The sequence below is a fragment of the Leptosomus discolor genome, chromosome 5 (genome assembly GCF_034619465.1).
Source record: "Leptosomus discolor isolate bLepDis1 chromosome 5, bLepDis1.hap2, whole genome shotgun sequence".
Lineage (NCBI taxonomy): Eukaryota > Metazoa > Chordata > Aves > Leptosomiformes > Leptosomidae > Leptosomus > Leptosomus discolor.
Window position 1 is genome coordinate 8,592,656 of NC_141395.1, and position 18,974 is coordinate 8,611,629.

General features: G+C 37.0%; 1 protein-coding gene across 1 annotated transcript in view; it reads left to right on the top strand.

Moving 5' to 3' along the window:
• Nucleotides 1-18,974, top strand: part of NCKAP5 (NCK associated protein 5) — a 272,102-nt gene that overhangs the window by 148,660 nt on the left and 104,468 nt on the right. The window lies entirely within an intron of this gene.

Below are 18,974 nucleotides of genomic sequence, written 5' to 3' on the forward strand. Positions count from 1 at the left end.
CAGGTCTTTTTACTGCTAGATTGTGGAAAATCTATTTCCTTGTAGCCCACATGCAGAACTGCACATTCTACAGTTTGAGTGCATTTCTGGAAAATTAGGATGTGCAAAATAGTGCACCGTGTAGTAATTCTTAACTAGAGGAAAAGTTTTAAAGTTTTGTTAGGCAACCATGGACAAGATGCAGGTAAGATTGTAAACGCCAGATATATATTAACTGATTTTTTGCTCCTTGGTAGAAGGAAGGGCTTCGATGTGTATAAAAAAGTAAGACTGTGCATATTTTAATACAATTTTGAACTAGTACGAAGACATATTTTTAACTTATGAAGTGTTTCCACCATTCTCTTCTGTTCAACTGTCTGTGTAGTGTTATATGTATGGATAAATGAATGTCTTAGAACAATCTTAGTGGCATTTTGCCTACACAGGGTCTCAATAAAAAAAAAAAAGACTTCATCACTGGGCCTATATATTTTTGGTTAAGTGTGAAGACTCTTTTGCATCATTATTTTTATTTGAAGTTGTACTCTGGTCAGATGAAAACTCTGTATTTTTGTTCTTGAGGACTTTCTTAAAGTAAAACATGAGTAGTTATAATCATGTTTGGATCTAACTACAGAATCTGAAATCTGAAAGGTATAGGCAGGCTCCGCGATTTTTCTTTCCTTTAAAATCTTAGGCTGTTTGTAAAATAAACATATTTAATATTAATTAACTCTAATTTTGCCCAGGAAAAAAAACCAACATGATACCAAATTTTTAAGGGCCATAAAACTCTGATAAATGTACGGTTTACTATAGTCTTGCTTCATCTGTCAGTGGAGAATGACTGCAGGTTCCTTGTGGTCTCTTATTTCCAAATATGCATGGTTTGTGTTTGCTTCACCTTGTTCTTAATCAGTCTGCATGACAGTTGCAGTTCTTTATGTCCTCAGTTGATAGGAAGTTGTTCAATAATGTCACAGTCTTTATCAGTTGTGGCAAATTGCCCAGATACGTAACTTTATGGACAGAGAGAATCTAGTTCTGGAAGGTCAGCAAATAGGTCTTCTCACTGATGCTAGTGTTGTGCAGTGGCTTGTTCAAAAACACGTATTAGTGAATGCCAGTACTTCAAGAATTAATCTACATAAATAGTCTAAGGAGATATCGAAGTAGAAAGATGAACTGCAGGGCCAACTTTAATTGTGACCCAAGATAACTAAAACAACGCATTGTTTATAGTGTGTTGTTTGATGTTATATATTCTTGCACTTGATTTTTCTCTTGAAGAATATAAATTGTTACATACAAAATGTTAAAAACTCTATGGTTTATTAATTGAGACATACTTTTTTAAAGTTATATACAATTAGCAGCTCTAGTCCTTTACTATTTGCAAAGTAATTATTCTAAATATTTTATTAGTCTCTGTAGAACGGAACGAAAAATTACTGTTTGTTAGTTCCTCTGCTGTGGGTGTCAGAATCCTTAATCTTACTTTACATGATTAGATGTTACTGTATCATACACAAATAATAAAATCAGCAAGGCTAATAAAGTACTTACTAAAGTTTGTCCTCCATCTGTGCACTGTAGAATCTGTAGACTGCCTATAAACAGAATCTAGTACTAAAGTGATAGTCAAAATGTGGGACCTAAGCCATTAATGCCTATTAACATAATTTCATGAATATCAGCACTTTTAAGAAATCTTCTAATATCTCTTCATATTAGTTTGTTGCTCTTGTGTAGCTCATGACAATATGTAGCCTAGTCTGTTAGAGCATTGTAAATTTATTCCATTCTCCTCCCTACCTGTATTCATTGTCCTGTTGCTAGGATGCAGTGAGCTTCTCATGAAATGAGGAGCTGTATATATGTATATTTATACCTGTATATAAATGTATGTGACAGTGTACATCTAGGGAAAAGTTTGAGCAAGTGGTGTAATGTTTTTATTATATAAAAGTTTAGATTCAGCAGGTAAGTTTTTTTCTGGTTAATGCCATCTCTTGACTGATCACAGTAAATCAGAAAAAGTTGGATAAGTCTGAGCTATGTTTCAAGCAAATGGAGTACCAAAAGAGAAAAGCTAACCACCAACATAGCGAAAAATTAGTAGTTTAGCAGGTACATATGCAATATAATAGATTATTTAGTTTCTTTTATTTTGAATACCAATATGGGAAAAGATATTCCATACAGGAAGAAATCATTTCTGCCCTTCCTGGAGTACTGGCATGGTAGATACTAGGTGCGTGGTGCTTCAGGAATTTCTGGCAAGGTGAAGAAAGCTAGTCATCTTGAACTGTTAGATATGGACCAGGAAGTTATCAAATCTGAGTGTGAAAAAAGGGATGAGGCTTCATTTTCACAGACAACTTTTTTAAATGGTTTGTCAGTTGAGCTGTATTTAACGTTTCTTTTTTTCTTGTTATACTTGGGTGCTGTTAAATGTATTGCCAAAAATTTCTCTAATACCCTTTAGGCTTTATTAACTTTTCTTTAACCTAGGAATTTTCTCACTGAATAATACAAATCAGTATAATAAAGTGTCTTTGTAGCCAGCCCAAGTGAAAGCTATCATACAGTTTGATAAGAAATACATATACGTATTCTCCCATTGCTCCTTTTACCTGTAATCTTTTTACATCCTTTATCATTTACAGCAAATTCTATTTCCACTCTACTGACTGATAAGTTCCATACATTTCTAATCAAATGAAACAGATGACAAATAACAAATGGTTCATACCATCTTGTATCCCATTTTATGTAGTTGAAATTAATTGTGATTTCCTGGATATCAAACTCCTTTGTGCCTCCAGCATTTTTTGTTGGCTGCTCTTGAAATGCCACTTAATTTACTTCAGCAGTTATGATCAAATGCCTCCTAACTCTTACAAAGCAAAACAAAAAAATTCTCTGATAACTTCTCTGTGTTTTTGGAGTGCTGCAAAAAAATGAAATATTAATGAAGTGCAGTGAATAACATATCAACTCCTTGGTGGAATTTCATTTTTTTTAATCTGCTTTTATCACCAGAAGAATTGCAATATTTTTTTTAAAAATGGTAGCCAGAAATCTACAAAAAATACAATTTATTCTGGACGTGCATCAAGCCCCATACAGCAATTTCAGGTATATGTAGGTATATACACAATTACAGTAAACCATTACAGTTGTATTTCCAAAGTCATATGCATATAAGTTGGAAATTTATCACAAAACCCTAATTTGCCCTTCTGGGTGTGTTAGGTATTATATGAGCTATCATTGTAAGATTGTATATTTCTTGTTTCCAGCAAGAACAGTTTACACAGACACAGTGCACAGAGGAAACCTTTGAGAATATTCTGTATATGAAAAATAGTGTCTGTAAAAGCCTTAAGACTGCCCCAGAGCTTCATTATCCAATATGGACCTGTGGGCTCTCTGCCCCAATTTAGCCTTAAATGACTGAAATACAGGCTGGCTGAGCACCTGCGTAATTGCAAGTGAATTAAACTGATATACTGAGTTAGTGTCAGTCTTCATCTAAACATGTCTGTAAAAGACATAGTTACTTTGATTTTAAAAATTTAATCAGTGATAAATACTGTGTCAGCTTTGAAGGCTTATTAAAGTCTGTCGTTTGCACAGACAGTTATGCAGTGAGGATAATTCATACTGAATTAACTACATCTATGAAATGTTCCAGCTCTTCCAGACTTCCTCCTTTGCAACTGCAGTAATGCAACTTTCTTAGGAAGTATTTGCCTTTGGTTAGTTATGAAGAAAGTAAGCTGAGTGGGATTGCTCCAGCCTTAATGACCGAAGAGTACTTAATGGAGGTTGTTTTGGACTGTGCTCTCTTTTGCCCGTGAGAAAGGGATTCTGTGAGATACACAAATTTTGTTGTTGGTGGTATGTCCTTTCACATGCTGCATGTCCTCTCAATTCCTCAAAAAGAAAGGGGAGTGTGAGTAGGTATCGGATGAAGACTCAGGAAGACTGGATTCAGTTCCCATCTCAGCTGCAGATTTCCTGCATCCTGTACAGTCTATTTCATCTATTTGTGCCTTGGTACCGTGTCTCTAGACAGATAAAGAGCTAGAAAGTGGCATGCAGTCAAATACCTTGGGAAGCTGGCTGGTTTCCTATGGCTTCTTCCATCTGAATGTATTCTTATACATTGACTCAAAGACATGGAACTGGAAACAACTCAGAGGAGAGGGCCATAATGCCCTGGTTTAGTCTGGTAGGGTAGCATGTTCCACACAAGAAACAAAGAGGAAAACCGATTACAGAAGAGGTGGAATTAATGTTTCGAGTCTATCCAGCTCTTAGGTGCTGAGTTAGCACATATAAGGAACATCTAAACTATAGATGCTAGATCCACTCTGCAGGAAAAAAAGAATATGAATTGCCCCTGCTGACTGCAGCCCTCTTGTCTGTGCTAGTTCCCCTATGAAGGTAGACACAGGACTTCTTACCTGCATCTCTGAAGAGCCCACAGCCCTTCCTCCCCAGGAATCCCTAGAAGTCTCACCTAAGCAGAGTGCAGGCATGCTGCCTCCTGTGCAGCTTGTAAGTTAATCCGTACGGCAGGAGTCAGCGGGTACATTGCATCGTATGGGGCATCATGCTTGTCGTACGGCAAGATGTCCATCTGTTTCGGGATGAGGAGTGCCAGTAGGACATCGTATTTTTGCTAGCACCTATTCAGTTTCATGGCTGTATGAGCATGCCTCATTTGACCACGCATGGTCCCTCTGGTAGATGAGCAGTGTACCAGCGCTTTGTTATGGGGTATTAACGAGTTTTGGTTATGTGGGAGTAGTGCCCACTCCTCAGAAGAGATGATTTATCCACCTTACCCTGTGATGGCGTGAAACTAACACCTTGCTAAAAATGCAGTATTTACATTCAAATTAAAATAAACATTGACAACAAGGAAATGGTGCCCATGGTTTGCTGAGTGTCCCTCGTCCCTCCCAGAAGTTCTGCAATGGGCACGAGTTCCATTGGCCTCAAAAATAATGATTGAAGGCTGCTCACAACCTTGCATTTTTCACCAAATAGCAAGCCACTGGGGTAGCATTAAGTTGTAACCTTGAAGTTACCGAATGAAAAGTCTAATTCATGTGTGAAAATCTCATTGCTTGCGGGTGAGTGAGACTCAATAAAAGTTTCAGTAAACTAAGCTGCAGCAGAAGCAGTATCTGCTAGGGAAGAGTCACGAAACCACTCTAATTTTAATTATAGAATTTTGCCCTCTTGCCCTTTGCCGTTCATCATAGAAGGATGTGTTTTGTTTTAATAAATTGAGCTTTGGGAGAAAACTCACTCAGGATAATAAGCTAAATGTTCAAATATATTAGAGGGGTAATTTCCCTTGTATCATCACCATTAAACAAATGAGGAAGTATGTCAAGTATTTCGCATATTATGTTTTTACTACCCTGCAGAGAAAGAAAGACATGATACCAATGAACTATAAAAAAGATGTAAAAGAACTATGAGAAGGGTACATATTTCCTTTGAGCAGGTTGAGAAGATAACTTTATTTTGAATGGGGTGCTGGTGTTTTTTTTTTGTTTCGCTCTTACATTATTTTCCCTTTTTCCCTTCTTTTTTTTTTTTTTTTCCTCACTTTCCATGTACTACAATGTCAAATGGTAAGAAAATTAATAATTATATTATTTTCCACAGAAAGAAACATACAGTATGCAGTGGCAAAGAGCCTGAGTTTCTGAAAGTAACTGTGAGGAGAAACTTGTTTACTGAAAGTCAGCTGCTTCACTTTGGTTTATAGGAAATTTGAATCACTTTACTTAGATGTGTAGAAAAATCGGGAACCTTTTAAATATTTTGTAGCAATGTTCTAAATCTTTTGTAGCAGCCACTCTTATTCCAGCCAATGCATTTAATCTGATTCAGCCAGAAGCCTCTTCTTAACCCAGTGCCTTGGCCTTCCACATAACTAGATTCATTATGCTGATCAGTCACCAAAGGCCAACCTACTTAATCCTAATTATTGGATTGTTTTACTTTTAAATCTTTTCAGTAGGAGACTTTTATAATTAGTTTTCTGAACTGTGCCTAAGAACTCTTTTTTTTTTTTTGTAGCCAGGGATCAGATGATGAGGCAAGGAAAGTCTTCAAGCATCAACAGATTACAGAGGATAGTACACTGAGCTCTAGAATTTTTACAAAAAAATAAAGAAAACATAGATGAGCATTTAATTTTCATTTTGGCACAACGAAGTGTAATTGCATATATTTACTGAAGAGCAGATTATAAATTCAGTTTTTTCTATTCCAAATTCCAGTACAATGGCTCTTTTCTTACAGTGACGTACCACAGAGAAGGCTCTGTGGTACTTATTTGGCTGACATAACAAACGCTCTTTAAATAGTTCAAAGTATTGAATATAGCTACAAGAATAATGATTTGGTGCCAGAAGGGCTGAGAAATAGGTGTAGTCAGTGAAGAAAAGGTAAGTCACAGAAGTCAAGGAAAATCATCTCGGTTTTATTAAACCTGTCAGATTTTCTCTATTGAAATAAATGTTAACGGTGTTCTGCAAAGAGTCCTTGCTAGGTTGCAGTGAAGGAATCTGATATTTCAGTCTGACTTTTATAATTTAAATAATGATAGTTTTTCAGTGCCCTTCTCTCCATGTATAGTGCCTTCTTGCACGTAATCAGTAGATAATGTAACTTACCTTTTTTAGCAATCAGGCCTGTGGTACGATTGAAAATTCACTCTCCCTGAATGAAATGAGATTTTCCAACACTATGTTATAGATCTAGGTGGCTGTGTTTATCCCAACACATCTATCATTTCAGAGAGCGAGACTCAGTAGGTTTTTTAAATAGTTTCTATCAGGTATGCACTCCAGGCCGGGTTCTACACAAGCACTTTCTGTGAGCCTTCTCGTTGCTCACAGTGGCAATTCTTTCAGAGCAGAGTCTGTGTGACAGAGTATTTAGAATCACTCCTTATATTTTTATTTTGCATATGATTGCATGCAATTTGGCCAACAGTAATGACAGTTGTATAGTTCATGAACATAAAGTAAATAAATAGCTGCAGTTCCTGTCAAACTAATGTTATTAAGAAAATCCGCTGGACATTCTCCACTGGCTGCATAGGAAATCCCAATTAATACTCCTACATAGCAAAATAGTTTCTTTCTTGTCATTTCTTTTTACTAGCCTTGGAAAATGATGAGACAGTAATGAGATCTGCATGGTGATGCGCTTTTTCTTAATTCAATGGTCATTTCCTTTTCGTTCTTCTTGTAGAAATACAGAATTGTAGATTGTAGCTGGGATTCTGGGCAGGTATAGTTACACTTGTATTACTGGAACTACTGGAGCCGTGCTGACTTCTAGCGTATAAGGGTCTTGGCTGCTGTGTTGGCCATATGTTAACTACACATGTGAAATCTTATGTGATTAGCATACTTATGAAGTTCAATATTCAGTTGCTTTATTATGGAGCCACGTTAATAGTCCACAGCAGAAAATACTCAAACAATTACTTTTAAGCCTGCTTAATCTGTCATGATGACAGCACAGCTTTTGAGATTAGTTATAAATATATAAAGAGAATAGGTAAACCAAATGCAGAATAATCTGACTTTGGTCCATTATACATGACTGATTTTCGCTTATCGTTCTGTAGATACCTGATTACTCACTACTTCTTTAATTTCAGTGTATCAAAACAGCTATACATGGGTACGGAATGACCTTCTATGCATGGACATGTATACCTACCATGCATCATACATGCATGTTTTAATGTACATTTGTCTGGTTAAGATCTGCAGTACTGTCAAATGCCAAGTAGAAGGAGAGGTTTGTTTTTCCATGAGGACAATATTTATTTTTTTTTTTCAAATTATATGTTTACATATCTTGCCCGTCCTTACCAGTTGTAAGTTGCCTTTCTGCATATGGGCTCAGGGAGATCCTCCATTCTGTTTTGTCTCAGGCTGAGCATCTTTCCTCTGCTTCCCACAGAAAACAGCTAAAACGGGGTCTCTGCCCCAGGATAGCTTCTGTTCTGCAGTTTAGCACTGTGTAGCTGTCACCTTCCCACTGAGCCCAAAACTGCCACCTGATCTTTTTGACATATGTGCCCGTGTTTCCTATCCAGGTGGAGAAATGATTAGATTGCCTGGCAGGGCTCTCCAGTTGCATCTGGGATATCCAGGCGCATAATGCCATCTAGAGGGCAGAGTTTCTTCCCTTCCCACAGGAATACCTGTGGTAACTGCTGGCCTTCCATCACACGAGGTGACAGTGCTCATTCATCTTTTTGATTCATTCGTTTTCCTATTCCTCTTCCAGTTAGTATGTACTCATACAAGGCCAAGACTTGGAAATTATTTAGGAGAAGTGCTCAATTAGTAATTACAACTGTTTTCCTTTAATAAGCCTGCAGCTTTCCTTGTCTTCAGTCAGTTGAATGGTCTGTTCCTCCAGAATAATCCTTCTGATTTTGAATGCTCTGGGTCTTAATATTTAAGTTCTTTACGAAAAAGTTCTTTTATAAAGAGGAAGCAAGTAAGACCTAGGTTTGTCATTCAGCTTTTTGGTAAACTGTAAGAAAAAGTACTTACAAATTGGTTACTTTGATAGACAAAGTCCTTTGTGAAGTTACTGCAGCAACAGTCTCAGGTCAGATGAAGAAATGAGTCTGAGAGTTGCACATTATGTGAGACTGTTGTGCATTCAGACAGAAGCAGCTAAAATCTCTTCTTGTATTGCATCTCTTCCACTGAAATACTTGGTTAGCCCTTCTCTTAACAGTTTATATAAGCTGGAAATGAGTGGAGACAGGCTTTTCAGTGAAGGGGTTGTACAGATTAAGGTTTCTCCTTACTTTCCTCCTAGTAGTTTCTTCTCTTTCTTCTTTTAAACCTTATGGAGCTTGCTTCTTTAGACCTTAGACATGCACCAGAGAAAAGCCTGTTGCCTCCTCCTTGATAATTTCCTTCAGTCCTGTATTGCATTTGATGTCATTATACTTCAACTGCTATTACCAATAATGACAGTTGAAATATTCTTTTTCTTAAATAAGCAGTGAATGTTCTTTCTGTAACCTTAAATCTGATCTGTATTGTCACAAAAACAATTTTGTAAGACATTGTAGTGTCTCCCCAGTGCCATGCCGAGATAGCTGTTCCGTATACATACATACATTAATTAGATTAAATTAAGATATGATGAGTCAAACAGAGAAAGAGGACGTGTTACAAGCTTTATAAACAATAGAGTCTTTTTATATAGTGCCTTGCCATGCAAGATAGTTGAGGCAGCAGAAGCAGTGTAGCTGCATGGCATATTGAACTAATTAACTCTTCTTGAAAATCAGGGTATTAGCTCCAGTACAACAATGCGTTAGCAACCTGAGCCAGCTTTAGTGGATCTTCACAGAGCTGCCTGGTGTAATGTTGATGTAACTTCACTGCTAAGGAAACAGCTTGTGTCTCCCTCTTGGTTCCTCTTGGTGTGGCAGAATATTTTCTTTTTCCATTCCAGTGGTGGTCTTCGTACTCTTTTTATCAAATATTTCATCCTTCACAGTGACCCCAGGGTAACTATTCAAAATTTTACCCAATTAGATGGGTTTAAAAACAGATGTTCTTTGTTCATTGTAAAAAAGAACTTGGTAGTAGTAGGAAAAACCTGTATTTTTCACAGAAAAAATTGAATAGAAATAAGAGATAAGAACTTCTCCTGGGTTTAAGCAACTGATTTGCCCTGCTAGTGACCTCTGCCAGGCAGGAATATTTCCCAATTGTAGGCCCATCTGACAAAGCAGTAATGTGATTGATCCTAGGTATACATTACATTCCATAGTATTTCATACATTGATTTATTTTTGTTCTTTTCTCTGCGTTTACCCTTTAGGCCAATTGATTAATCGCTGATACTGCTCTTGAACAGCAGCTTGAAATAAGAGAACAGCAACACTTCCTCATGTTTGATACTAGTGTTAGTGGTTTTGGCTATCAAATTTGGACGTGTGAAGGTGGGTGCAGTTCCAGTGGCTGCACTTGAGTTGTGCTTACTTATGTGTGATGCAAATTTGTCTCATTATGTACAGCAGAGACAGGCTGTTGGGCTCTGCTGCTGCTGTGCTTTTCATGCCTGAGCTTTTTACTGGAGCACCACTGAATCCCATCAACTTTAACTTAATGTTTGTTCCATACGAGACTGTTATTGTCATCCAAAGCTTGTTTTTTTAAGAACTTCTACAGTTTGCTACAGTCTCGCAAAACGTGTAGTCTAAGGCCTTTCTTGGATCTCCTAGGGATGTAGTTTACCAACAAATATAAGTACAAAACACAAAATCTGAGACGAATTTTATATGCTGAAGAGCAAGGTTAAGTAAAAAATTGGAAAGTATTTAGTATTGCACAATAAATTTAATAATATATAATTAAAATAGAATTTACTTTCCATGTAGCTGGCTTTAATGTGTATGTTTCTGTACAGTTTCATATCTTCTGTTTTCATAAAGTACAAAGCTGTAAAATTATCCAAGTATAAAAATGCCTCCGGCACATCTCTGTTGTATGTAGGAAAAAGGCTTCCCAACAGGCTTATCTTTTACTTTGATGTTATGGGGTAGGTACGTTCTTGTCCTGGCAGTTGACTTCCTTAGGTCCATCAGTATTAATTTCGGATCTGAAGATAGCCTGTTATAATTATATGTCTACCTTAGCAAGCAGTGCAGCGTAACAGAAGCAGATCCTCAGAGCCAAGCTGTTTGTGCTAAGGACCTGACATCCATTCTGTATACATTTTGGGGAGTTTTCTTTGGCTGAGCTTTAATTAAGCCCAGCAGCAGTTGGAGTTCCTCTTCCAATTTCTTGTAAAAGAAACCCAGTCCTCTGGCTCCAAGGCCACACTGTGGTGTGAATTGTAACCTGGTCAGTGCGATGATCAGAATAACCACTTGAGAAGAACACTCACTGCTCATCCAAGCCAAAAAGCAATGTAGGTGCACCTGATGTCAGCCAGCACAATAGGAGAAATTTCATATGACTAGTTAGGATAACATTCGGGTACTGCCACATTCAGACAGTTTCTAAGGGATCTTCAACCCTCTACATCTGCCTTCTTCGAAGTGAGCACAGTCTGCAGGGCAGAAAAAACCAGACGCAACTCCAAACTGTTGAAGCTTTTAAAAGAAACAGAATGTGGGGTCTGGGTTATTGTTCTTTTGAGCAAAATACAATTACCCTGCAAATTCAGTATTCCACTCTAAAAGATTAAAAATGAAATGAATCAGAACTTTTAATTTAACAAATGTCAGTGCAGAAATCAACCTACCACGTCTTGCTGTGTGGAGTGAGGGGCATTGCTTGCTATTTACTGTGCCTGTAAAAAACAAAAGAGAAAAATGTTCAAAGCTTTCAGAAGCACGGTGATGTTTGCAAATAGAGTTTTATTTCAGTTAGCAAGAAATGAACAGTAATTTTGTGATTCAGTTATTAGGAGTTAGCTATTGGCTACAGAACAATTGCTGCATGTTATATGGCATTTGATCCTGTTCATAATGCAGTGCACCAATACCTGTTGTACTTCGCTTTGCTTCGCAACTCCTTAGCTGGAAGGGAGAAATAACTGAAGCCATCAAAAGTAGTTCATTTTGAAATACCTGGGGCAGTTGACTTATGGGTGACTTCTGATGAAGAAAGTGAAATTGCAGGAAACATTGCCTTCAGAAATAACACAATGCTCTCATGCAGTTAAAAACAGAGAAACTTGTTATAAATTTATGTTATGAATTGTAGAACAGTTGACATTAATAGCTTATTGTGGTAGAAACCTTTTAACTCCAAGTCTTTAAAGGAATAGAGTAATACGATTCTTCATAGGAGAAAGAAAATAATGCATTTTATATTTTATTATGTTTAAAAATATTTTTTGACAACATCAATTATAACATCACGTAATTCTTTAAATCTATTGCATAGTATAGCAAAGAAAAGTCATTCTTTTTCTCAGAATTCAAATAAAAATAAGCTCAAGGGATTTTTTTTTTAAATGAAAATCAGTTGTATATTTTTTTCCATTTCATAAAAAGTCACACATGTTTCCTTAGAGAATTAAAAATAAGATTTTCCCACTTAAAGATTCATTGGGTAACAGGGAACTGATGAGTCTCCCATCACACAGCCAGGGAATGTGACATTTAAGCATATGGGATCAGTGTTTTCCAGGCTGTCAGTTTAAATCACTTACTTTCGTAATTATTTTTATTTGAACTACATGAAGAAACTTAGGATAAAGAATCGGGGAAAAAATATTTTTTGATAAAAATTCAGCATCCGCTTTCTCTGAAGGTAGAGCAAAATGACTGTTGTTTCACCTTCCAATGAGAGCCGAAATAACTGGTTATGGGAGACAATTAATAGTGTTGTTGATTATACATTAAAAAACACATGGAGAACAAAGCAGGAATGCATTAACGTTTTGAATCTTCTCTTTCTGTCACCAACCCCAAGCACACTCAATTGCTCAGTTTCATGGGGGAGTGGAGTGGGTGGGTGAGGAGGAGGTTGGTGTTGGTGTTCCTTGAAGACAGTGCCAAATGTAGCTCCAAATTTGAATTGTCTGCTATCCTTTAATAACAGCCCTTCAGTTCAGGTGCGTGGAGCAGCCTAGAAGTACCTAGTTGTGGCATTGGGGACATTTTTTGCATTGACCTATGAAATTATATTTCAAGTTCATTCCAGTGATATTATAAAAAAAATCTGTAAAGGCCACTTTAAAGGATAAGAGCTGCTCTCGATAGATAGAACTTCTAGAATATAAATAATAATAAAAAAAAATCCTGTATATACATCTGTGTAATCCTTGGCTTCCTGGGACTTAATTTCAAGGTTTTCTACTTAATTCCATTGACCATCATTTTTAATTTATCTTTGTTTTAAAGAAAAATAAGTCACAGTTTTTTAAAAGTCATTAAATTCTAAAACTGCATTATATTCCTGAATCGAATATTTTAGTGTAACCTGCGAAAATTTGAAAATGTAAATTAAATTTGTTAAAAGGAGTAGCTAAATTCTTTAATTTCAGCTTTTGATATAAATGAGCTTAAGGCCTTTGTGGCTTATTCCTATACTTAGATATTGAGATGTGTCCTGTAAAGACAAACTTTGTCTCTTGAGCTCCCTTTTCCATACCCACTTCCCAGCACCATGAATCAGTAGTAGCACTGCCTGTATTTACTATGAACATCTCACCTAGACAAGCGGGGATAAAATGAGCAGTGGGTTCTGGTGGAATAAAGTTGGCCGAAGATTATTTTTCATAGATCTGATATACCCTATTCTTTTCAAACTCTACATTAGATTAACCTTGAAGTTGAGTATGCTACTCAGGAAGGTGTGGATAATGGAATCACAGAAAGTAGAAAACTGTCACTGTGGCAGTAACCTCATGGTCAAAATTGCTAAGGTTTGAAGGATAACTCATTTAAAGTAAATTCTAAAGTTGCCTTTCTTATTGCTTGAAAAACTGTCCTGAGACTATATGAGTTTTCCTCGAGATCTGAATAAAAAAAAAACTTCTGGATTGTGATTAGGCAAGTGAATATTTTAAAAAGTGATTGCCATATCCTTCATTTCAGAAGGACCCAAAGCCCTGGAAATATGTGTACCGGTTTCAATGTCATTTTAAAATTTCATCAAAATCTGCAAAATGTTTCATTTCAAGTCAGAGCAAATCTTTTCTTTGCAAATGGCTGCACTGAAAGTTTTTCATTGAGCTTCAACGTTGAATGTGTAGATAGTCAATGCTTTTCAACTAGTCTTTACTAGTTCCAAAGAATTAGTATTTCAAAGAATTAGAATTTTCCCTGAAGAGTTTGGTCTTTTTGCAAGAAAAATTGAAACAATGCAGCTGACCAAATGTGATATGATTAATTCAAATAAGAGTTTTCAATGCAAAGATATTTATGTATGTGTTAAATATAATTTCATACTAAACACAAAATACCCCTTAAGATTAATCAGGTCCACACCGCTTGCCTTTATCTGCCTGCATTAATTGTAAGGATCTTAGTTTCACTTACAATTTCAGGATCTCGTACTTTTTTCATCGACCAGGGATTTTATTTTTAGTTCTTTGATAGAGGAAATAACAGCCTTTTAATATTACATGGGGAAGCACAGTAAGTCTGTCAGAGTGAAATGCTCTCAGTTCTTAAGGGAGAACAGTTCCATAAGGAAGCAAAATCACTTAAAACAAGAGAAAAAAAAAAAAAGAACGAGATGGAACAGCTGCTTCTGGTTCACAAGTTTGAAAAGGGAAGGGTCACAGAGTGTAAATATTGGAAAATCAAAAAATAAACAGATTTCACGACACACACACACTGTTCCTTTCATAAAAGTTCAGTCATGTCTTATATTTGTGTGATGCCATCATGGCCAGTAACGCTTCTAGGGAGATGCCCTGTGCTGTTAGAACGATGGCAGTTTTGGGGAAGGTGGGTGAGTTTCAGCATTCCTCCTTCCTGGCTGCCCAAGTCAGTGTTGCTGCATGAGGACTGGCATCCCGTAGTTTTGTGGGCCTGCCGGCCTGTGAGCGAGAGGGCTTTCTCCTTTCTGTCATTTTACCCTCATTAATAGCAGCTGCTGCTGTTGAGGCAGCCTAGGAATATTGTTTATGGAGGGGGAGCGCCTTGGTCTCTGTGCAGAGCGATGTGTCACCCTGAGGCACACAGCCTGGCACTTTATTCAGAGGCTGAGTGATAAAATATAGGAGTCTTGCTGGGACTGCTGGTTTTCCATGCTTGTACTTCTGTGCTTTGTCAAGTGTATACTCGTTATATAGGCCACCATGTGTAGTAAGTATGTCTTTAGCTTGAGGAAATACACCTTTATGCTGCCTGTCAGCTTGCTTATATCTCTTTTACTCCTCATCCTCAAAATCCTTTATATGTGATCATTTGAAGAATTTTTTTTGGGAAAAAAAAAAAGGCATCCTTCATAATTTTAACCTATTTGTTCAAAGGCCTGTGTTGACAGTGCTTTACCTGTGGATATATTGTAAGTCTATTATATTCTCTGTAAATAATGGTAGAATTTGCTGGTTTCTATAATTTGCGTGCAGGTAAACATACAAAGCTATTATTGATATATCTGTTAGTAGCCTGGATATTATATTTGCTGGAAGATAAGTCTGGTCTTATCATGCAGTCTGTTTTGCTAGATCTATTCCTAACCTTCTCAGTAAAATGTCAGCTCCAGACATTTCTGTGGTGTCAGAAGGGAAAATGTTGAAGGTTTTAAAGGCTTGTCATTCTTAACTACTTCAGAGTTAACCAAAATAAAAAAGACAAGTATTATCATTCTTGAACCAGTTAAAAATTTCCAGCTCCAACTTCTGAAAAATAAAAAAAAAAAAAGTAGAGCTGTTTCACAGAGGAATTCCCAGGAATATGATTACTTCTAGTTATTTTTAGGAAACAGTCTCATCAGCAGTGTATGGATCTCATTTGGTTTTGATTTGTTTGATTCAACTCCTGAAGTTCGTATGTTTACCCTACATACAATATAAGTAGATTTGAAGGATTAAATTCTGGTTATCCCCTTCTTTCAGAAAGGAGGCTTCATCATTTAGGTCAAACACCCATTGTTTCTTCTTGTGGGAACTGGGAAATGCTCGACAGACAGGAAGAGAGCTCTGTGGTTATGAGCCCTGTACAGGACCCTGGCTGGGATTCTCTCCCTGCGATCTCTAAGATCAGAGCAAGTTCTATTTCCTGATCTCTGGCAGCGTGAAATCCATACAATTTTTAGAGCTGTTACATGATTTCCAGTGTAAATTACTTTTTATATACATTAGTCAGCTCATCAGTAATTGGTAAAACATCATATGCAGCTGCACAGACCTTGGGCTGCTTTTTGCTAGGAACATTTCAACCCAAGTTTTTATGTAATCTTAAGATTTAGCTTTCTGATGTTGAATAAATGTCTTCTGACTTCTAGCATACATTAGAAGAAGGTTATACTGCTCTCTATGAGGCTACAAACCCACTTTCTTGGTAGGACAGATACAGCATAGCATGGCCTGTGAGACAGACTGCTTTTGGGATCTGTTGGTGTCTTGTTCTAATGTCACTATGTTTTTGTGTCAGTAAAGAATTAAAAGCTGCATTATTGAAATTTTTTAATGCAAGAATGATCCCTACCAGTACTCTCCAGCAAGGTTTAATGAGGCTTTTTTATAGACAGAATTATAAGTAACACTTGTTGTGGTTCTGTATTTTATTATTTAACATCACATATGTGTTGCTTTCCTGCCATGTTTTACCTGAATATGAATTAAACAGTGGCTAAGTATTTCAGATAAAATGTGTCAAATGTTTTTTAAGTCTGGTTAAAGAGAGCAGTATTTTATCATGCTAAAAAAAAAATCAGAAAATGATACAACTGATACGGCTCAGGGCCCACGTGTTTTGAAGCAAGGGTGAGAAGCCTGTCTGTCATCGTATCACTAATTGGTCCTTTTTCGTTTGTTTTTTTTTTTTTTCCCCCACAATCTCCATGAACCAGACGAAATAATTAAGACTAGGACATTTCAAAAATCATCCAGTAATATTTTGTTAAGTATTAGTCTGCTAAATTCATTGTTTATTTCATCAGTAGTTAACATTCTCCAGTCTTAGTCACTGTCCTGGGGATAGGGGGCCAGGGAGCCACTGTAGCACAGGGGCTGCAGTTCAGCAGGGAGATGCTCCATGGTTGTTCTAGTGATGCTCTATTGTGGAAAGTATAACGCAGAAGGTGGAAGCATCCATGTATTGACAGGAAGGTCGTGAGGTGCAGTTCCCGTTTTACTGCTAGCAAAGGGCTGTCTATAGCAATATAACAGGCACTGGCAAGTGGACAGTGGAAATGCTTTTATAGTGCTAGAATTAAATTGAGGCTAACATGGACAGAACAATACAGAGAATTTCCTGTGACTAAAGGTACAGAGATGATTCAAGAAGTAAACCCTTCCTAGAACAGCAGCTTACCAAAAAAGTGGCGTAAGGACCTAAGGAAAGATTGCAATGTTACTTCTTACTTTACCAACAACAGATTTTGACCTATGTTTTGATTCTTCATGGGGGCTGTATGAAGCTGTGACGACAAAAATATACAAAATCAGAGGCTGAAAGTAGGAAAAAATTGCTGAGCACGTTTGAAATGCTTGGACAGCTATTAATACACTGCACAAGGCATGACAAATGAGTGTCTGTGTAAATCAATAAAGCGTTCTATAAATGGACAACTGGTTTAGTATGAATAACAAAGTGCACATGGTAACCGGTGTTGTAGCATTCTGTCAGGGATTTTAAAGTTCACTGTCATAACTTTGTTCCTCTTGACCTTTATTGATGATCTCTTCAAAGCATGTTGAGCTGCTAACTTGACGTACAACCTTTAGACCTTCATCTCCTGCCAATGGCAGGGAAGGTGGATTAGATGATCTTTAAAGGTCCTTTCCGATCCAAACCATTCTATGATCTCCTTTTCCCTTAGTGCAAAATACATACTACTCTGCTTTCTTCTCTCTTCCTCCTCCGCTCCTTTTGTTTTGTCTCAACTGCACAATGGTTGAGTAAGGAAAACTGTCTTGTAGGTGCTTCTCTTTTCTTCATGCCTTCTAGTAGGAAATTCAGGGTTTTAATTCATTTCACTGCAGTTATAAAGGTGTAGAGGATTGTCTGTTGAAGACTTCCTAGTACGTACCTGAAGTAATTTTTCACTTAAAGACCCCAGTGCACTAGGTACGTCCTAAATGCTTGGGACAGGCTAGCTAGATAACAAAATGTTGTTGTTCCTGTTCTCTTGACTTAAAAATAAGGCACAGGCAGATAAAGATTAAACTTTTTGAAAAACTCTTTAGGGACTTAAATCCAAATCTTATTTTCAAACATGATTTAAGCACTTCAGTTCACTCTTTCAAGAAGCACACAGAAGCGGCTTTTGCAGGATGTTAAGTGAAAGTTGTGCTCTCAAGTGCCACTTAGAGAGGCAAATCTGGAGGAGACATGGGTGTCTCATGACATTCTCAGACATGAGAATACGTCTGACACTTCTACCAAACACAGGCAAATGTTGAACGAAGTGCAGTTAGTAGACAGTTCTTAACCTGTTGTAATAATCCTCTCTAAAATCATTAAAAAGGAAGAGGAGAGAATGAAGAAATCATCGTAAATATTTGTATCAATGTAAGAAGGTTTATTTATTTGTTTCTGCTCTTTGTAGTCTGGTGCTGTTATTCATCTGAAAGGTGCCATGATCTATGACTGTAGGTGAGGACTGAATCTGCAAAATACCTCAGATTTGCCACAATGAGACTGGTGGGAGATCTGTGCTTTGACCTGTAAACCCAGAAAAGACTGAGCTGGAAAGGAGCAGAGCAGTTTTTGGCTCAGAGCCTCCTGACAGTGAATACTTTTTGGGAGGCAACATTTCCTTCTGTTTTGGGGTAGGGGGTGGGGGACTTGTATTTGTTTTTTTCCTATGATGCAAAAAGCTGTAGTGTCTTTTGTTGTGCAATACCAAAGAAGTAAATATGACCATATTAAGGATATATTTGAGATGCATTTTAGACTTCAGGTGAAGATCCATTTTCACAAGAATTTAAAGTTTAGGTGGTTGTACTGCCTGAATGGATGCTTCATGTGTTCTGGTGTTAAAAGTGTACTAAAGTTCATTATCATGACCATTTTAGATTTTTTTTTTTTAAGAATTGTAGTTAATTAGCCTGCCTTTACTGATCCAGTATATAACACATTTACAGAAACATGACAAAGGCAAAGGCTGTTGTCTGTCTCCTTATTTCTTCTATAGCATAACGGACCACAAATCATTGTGAATCAAGGAACTTCCTCTTGCCCCAAAGAAATTTTAAGAAAAACTGTGTTTGTTTCACAGTGCACAAGGTTTTTTCATTGCACCTGACTTGCATCTACATTCATG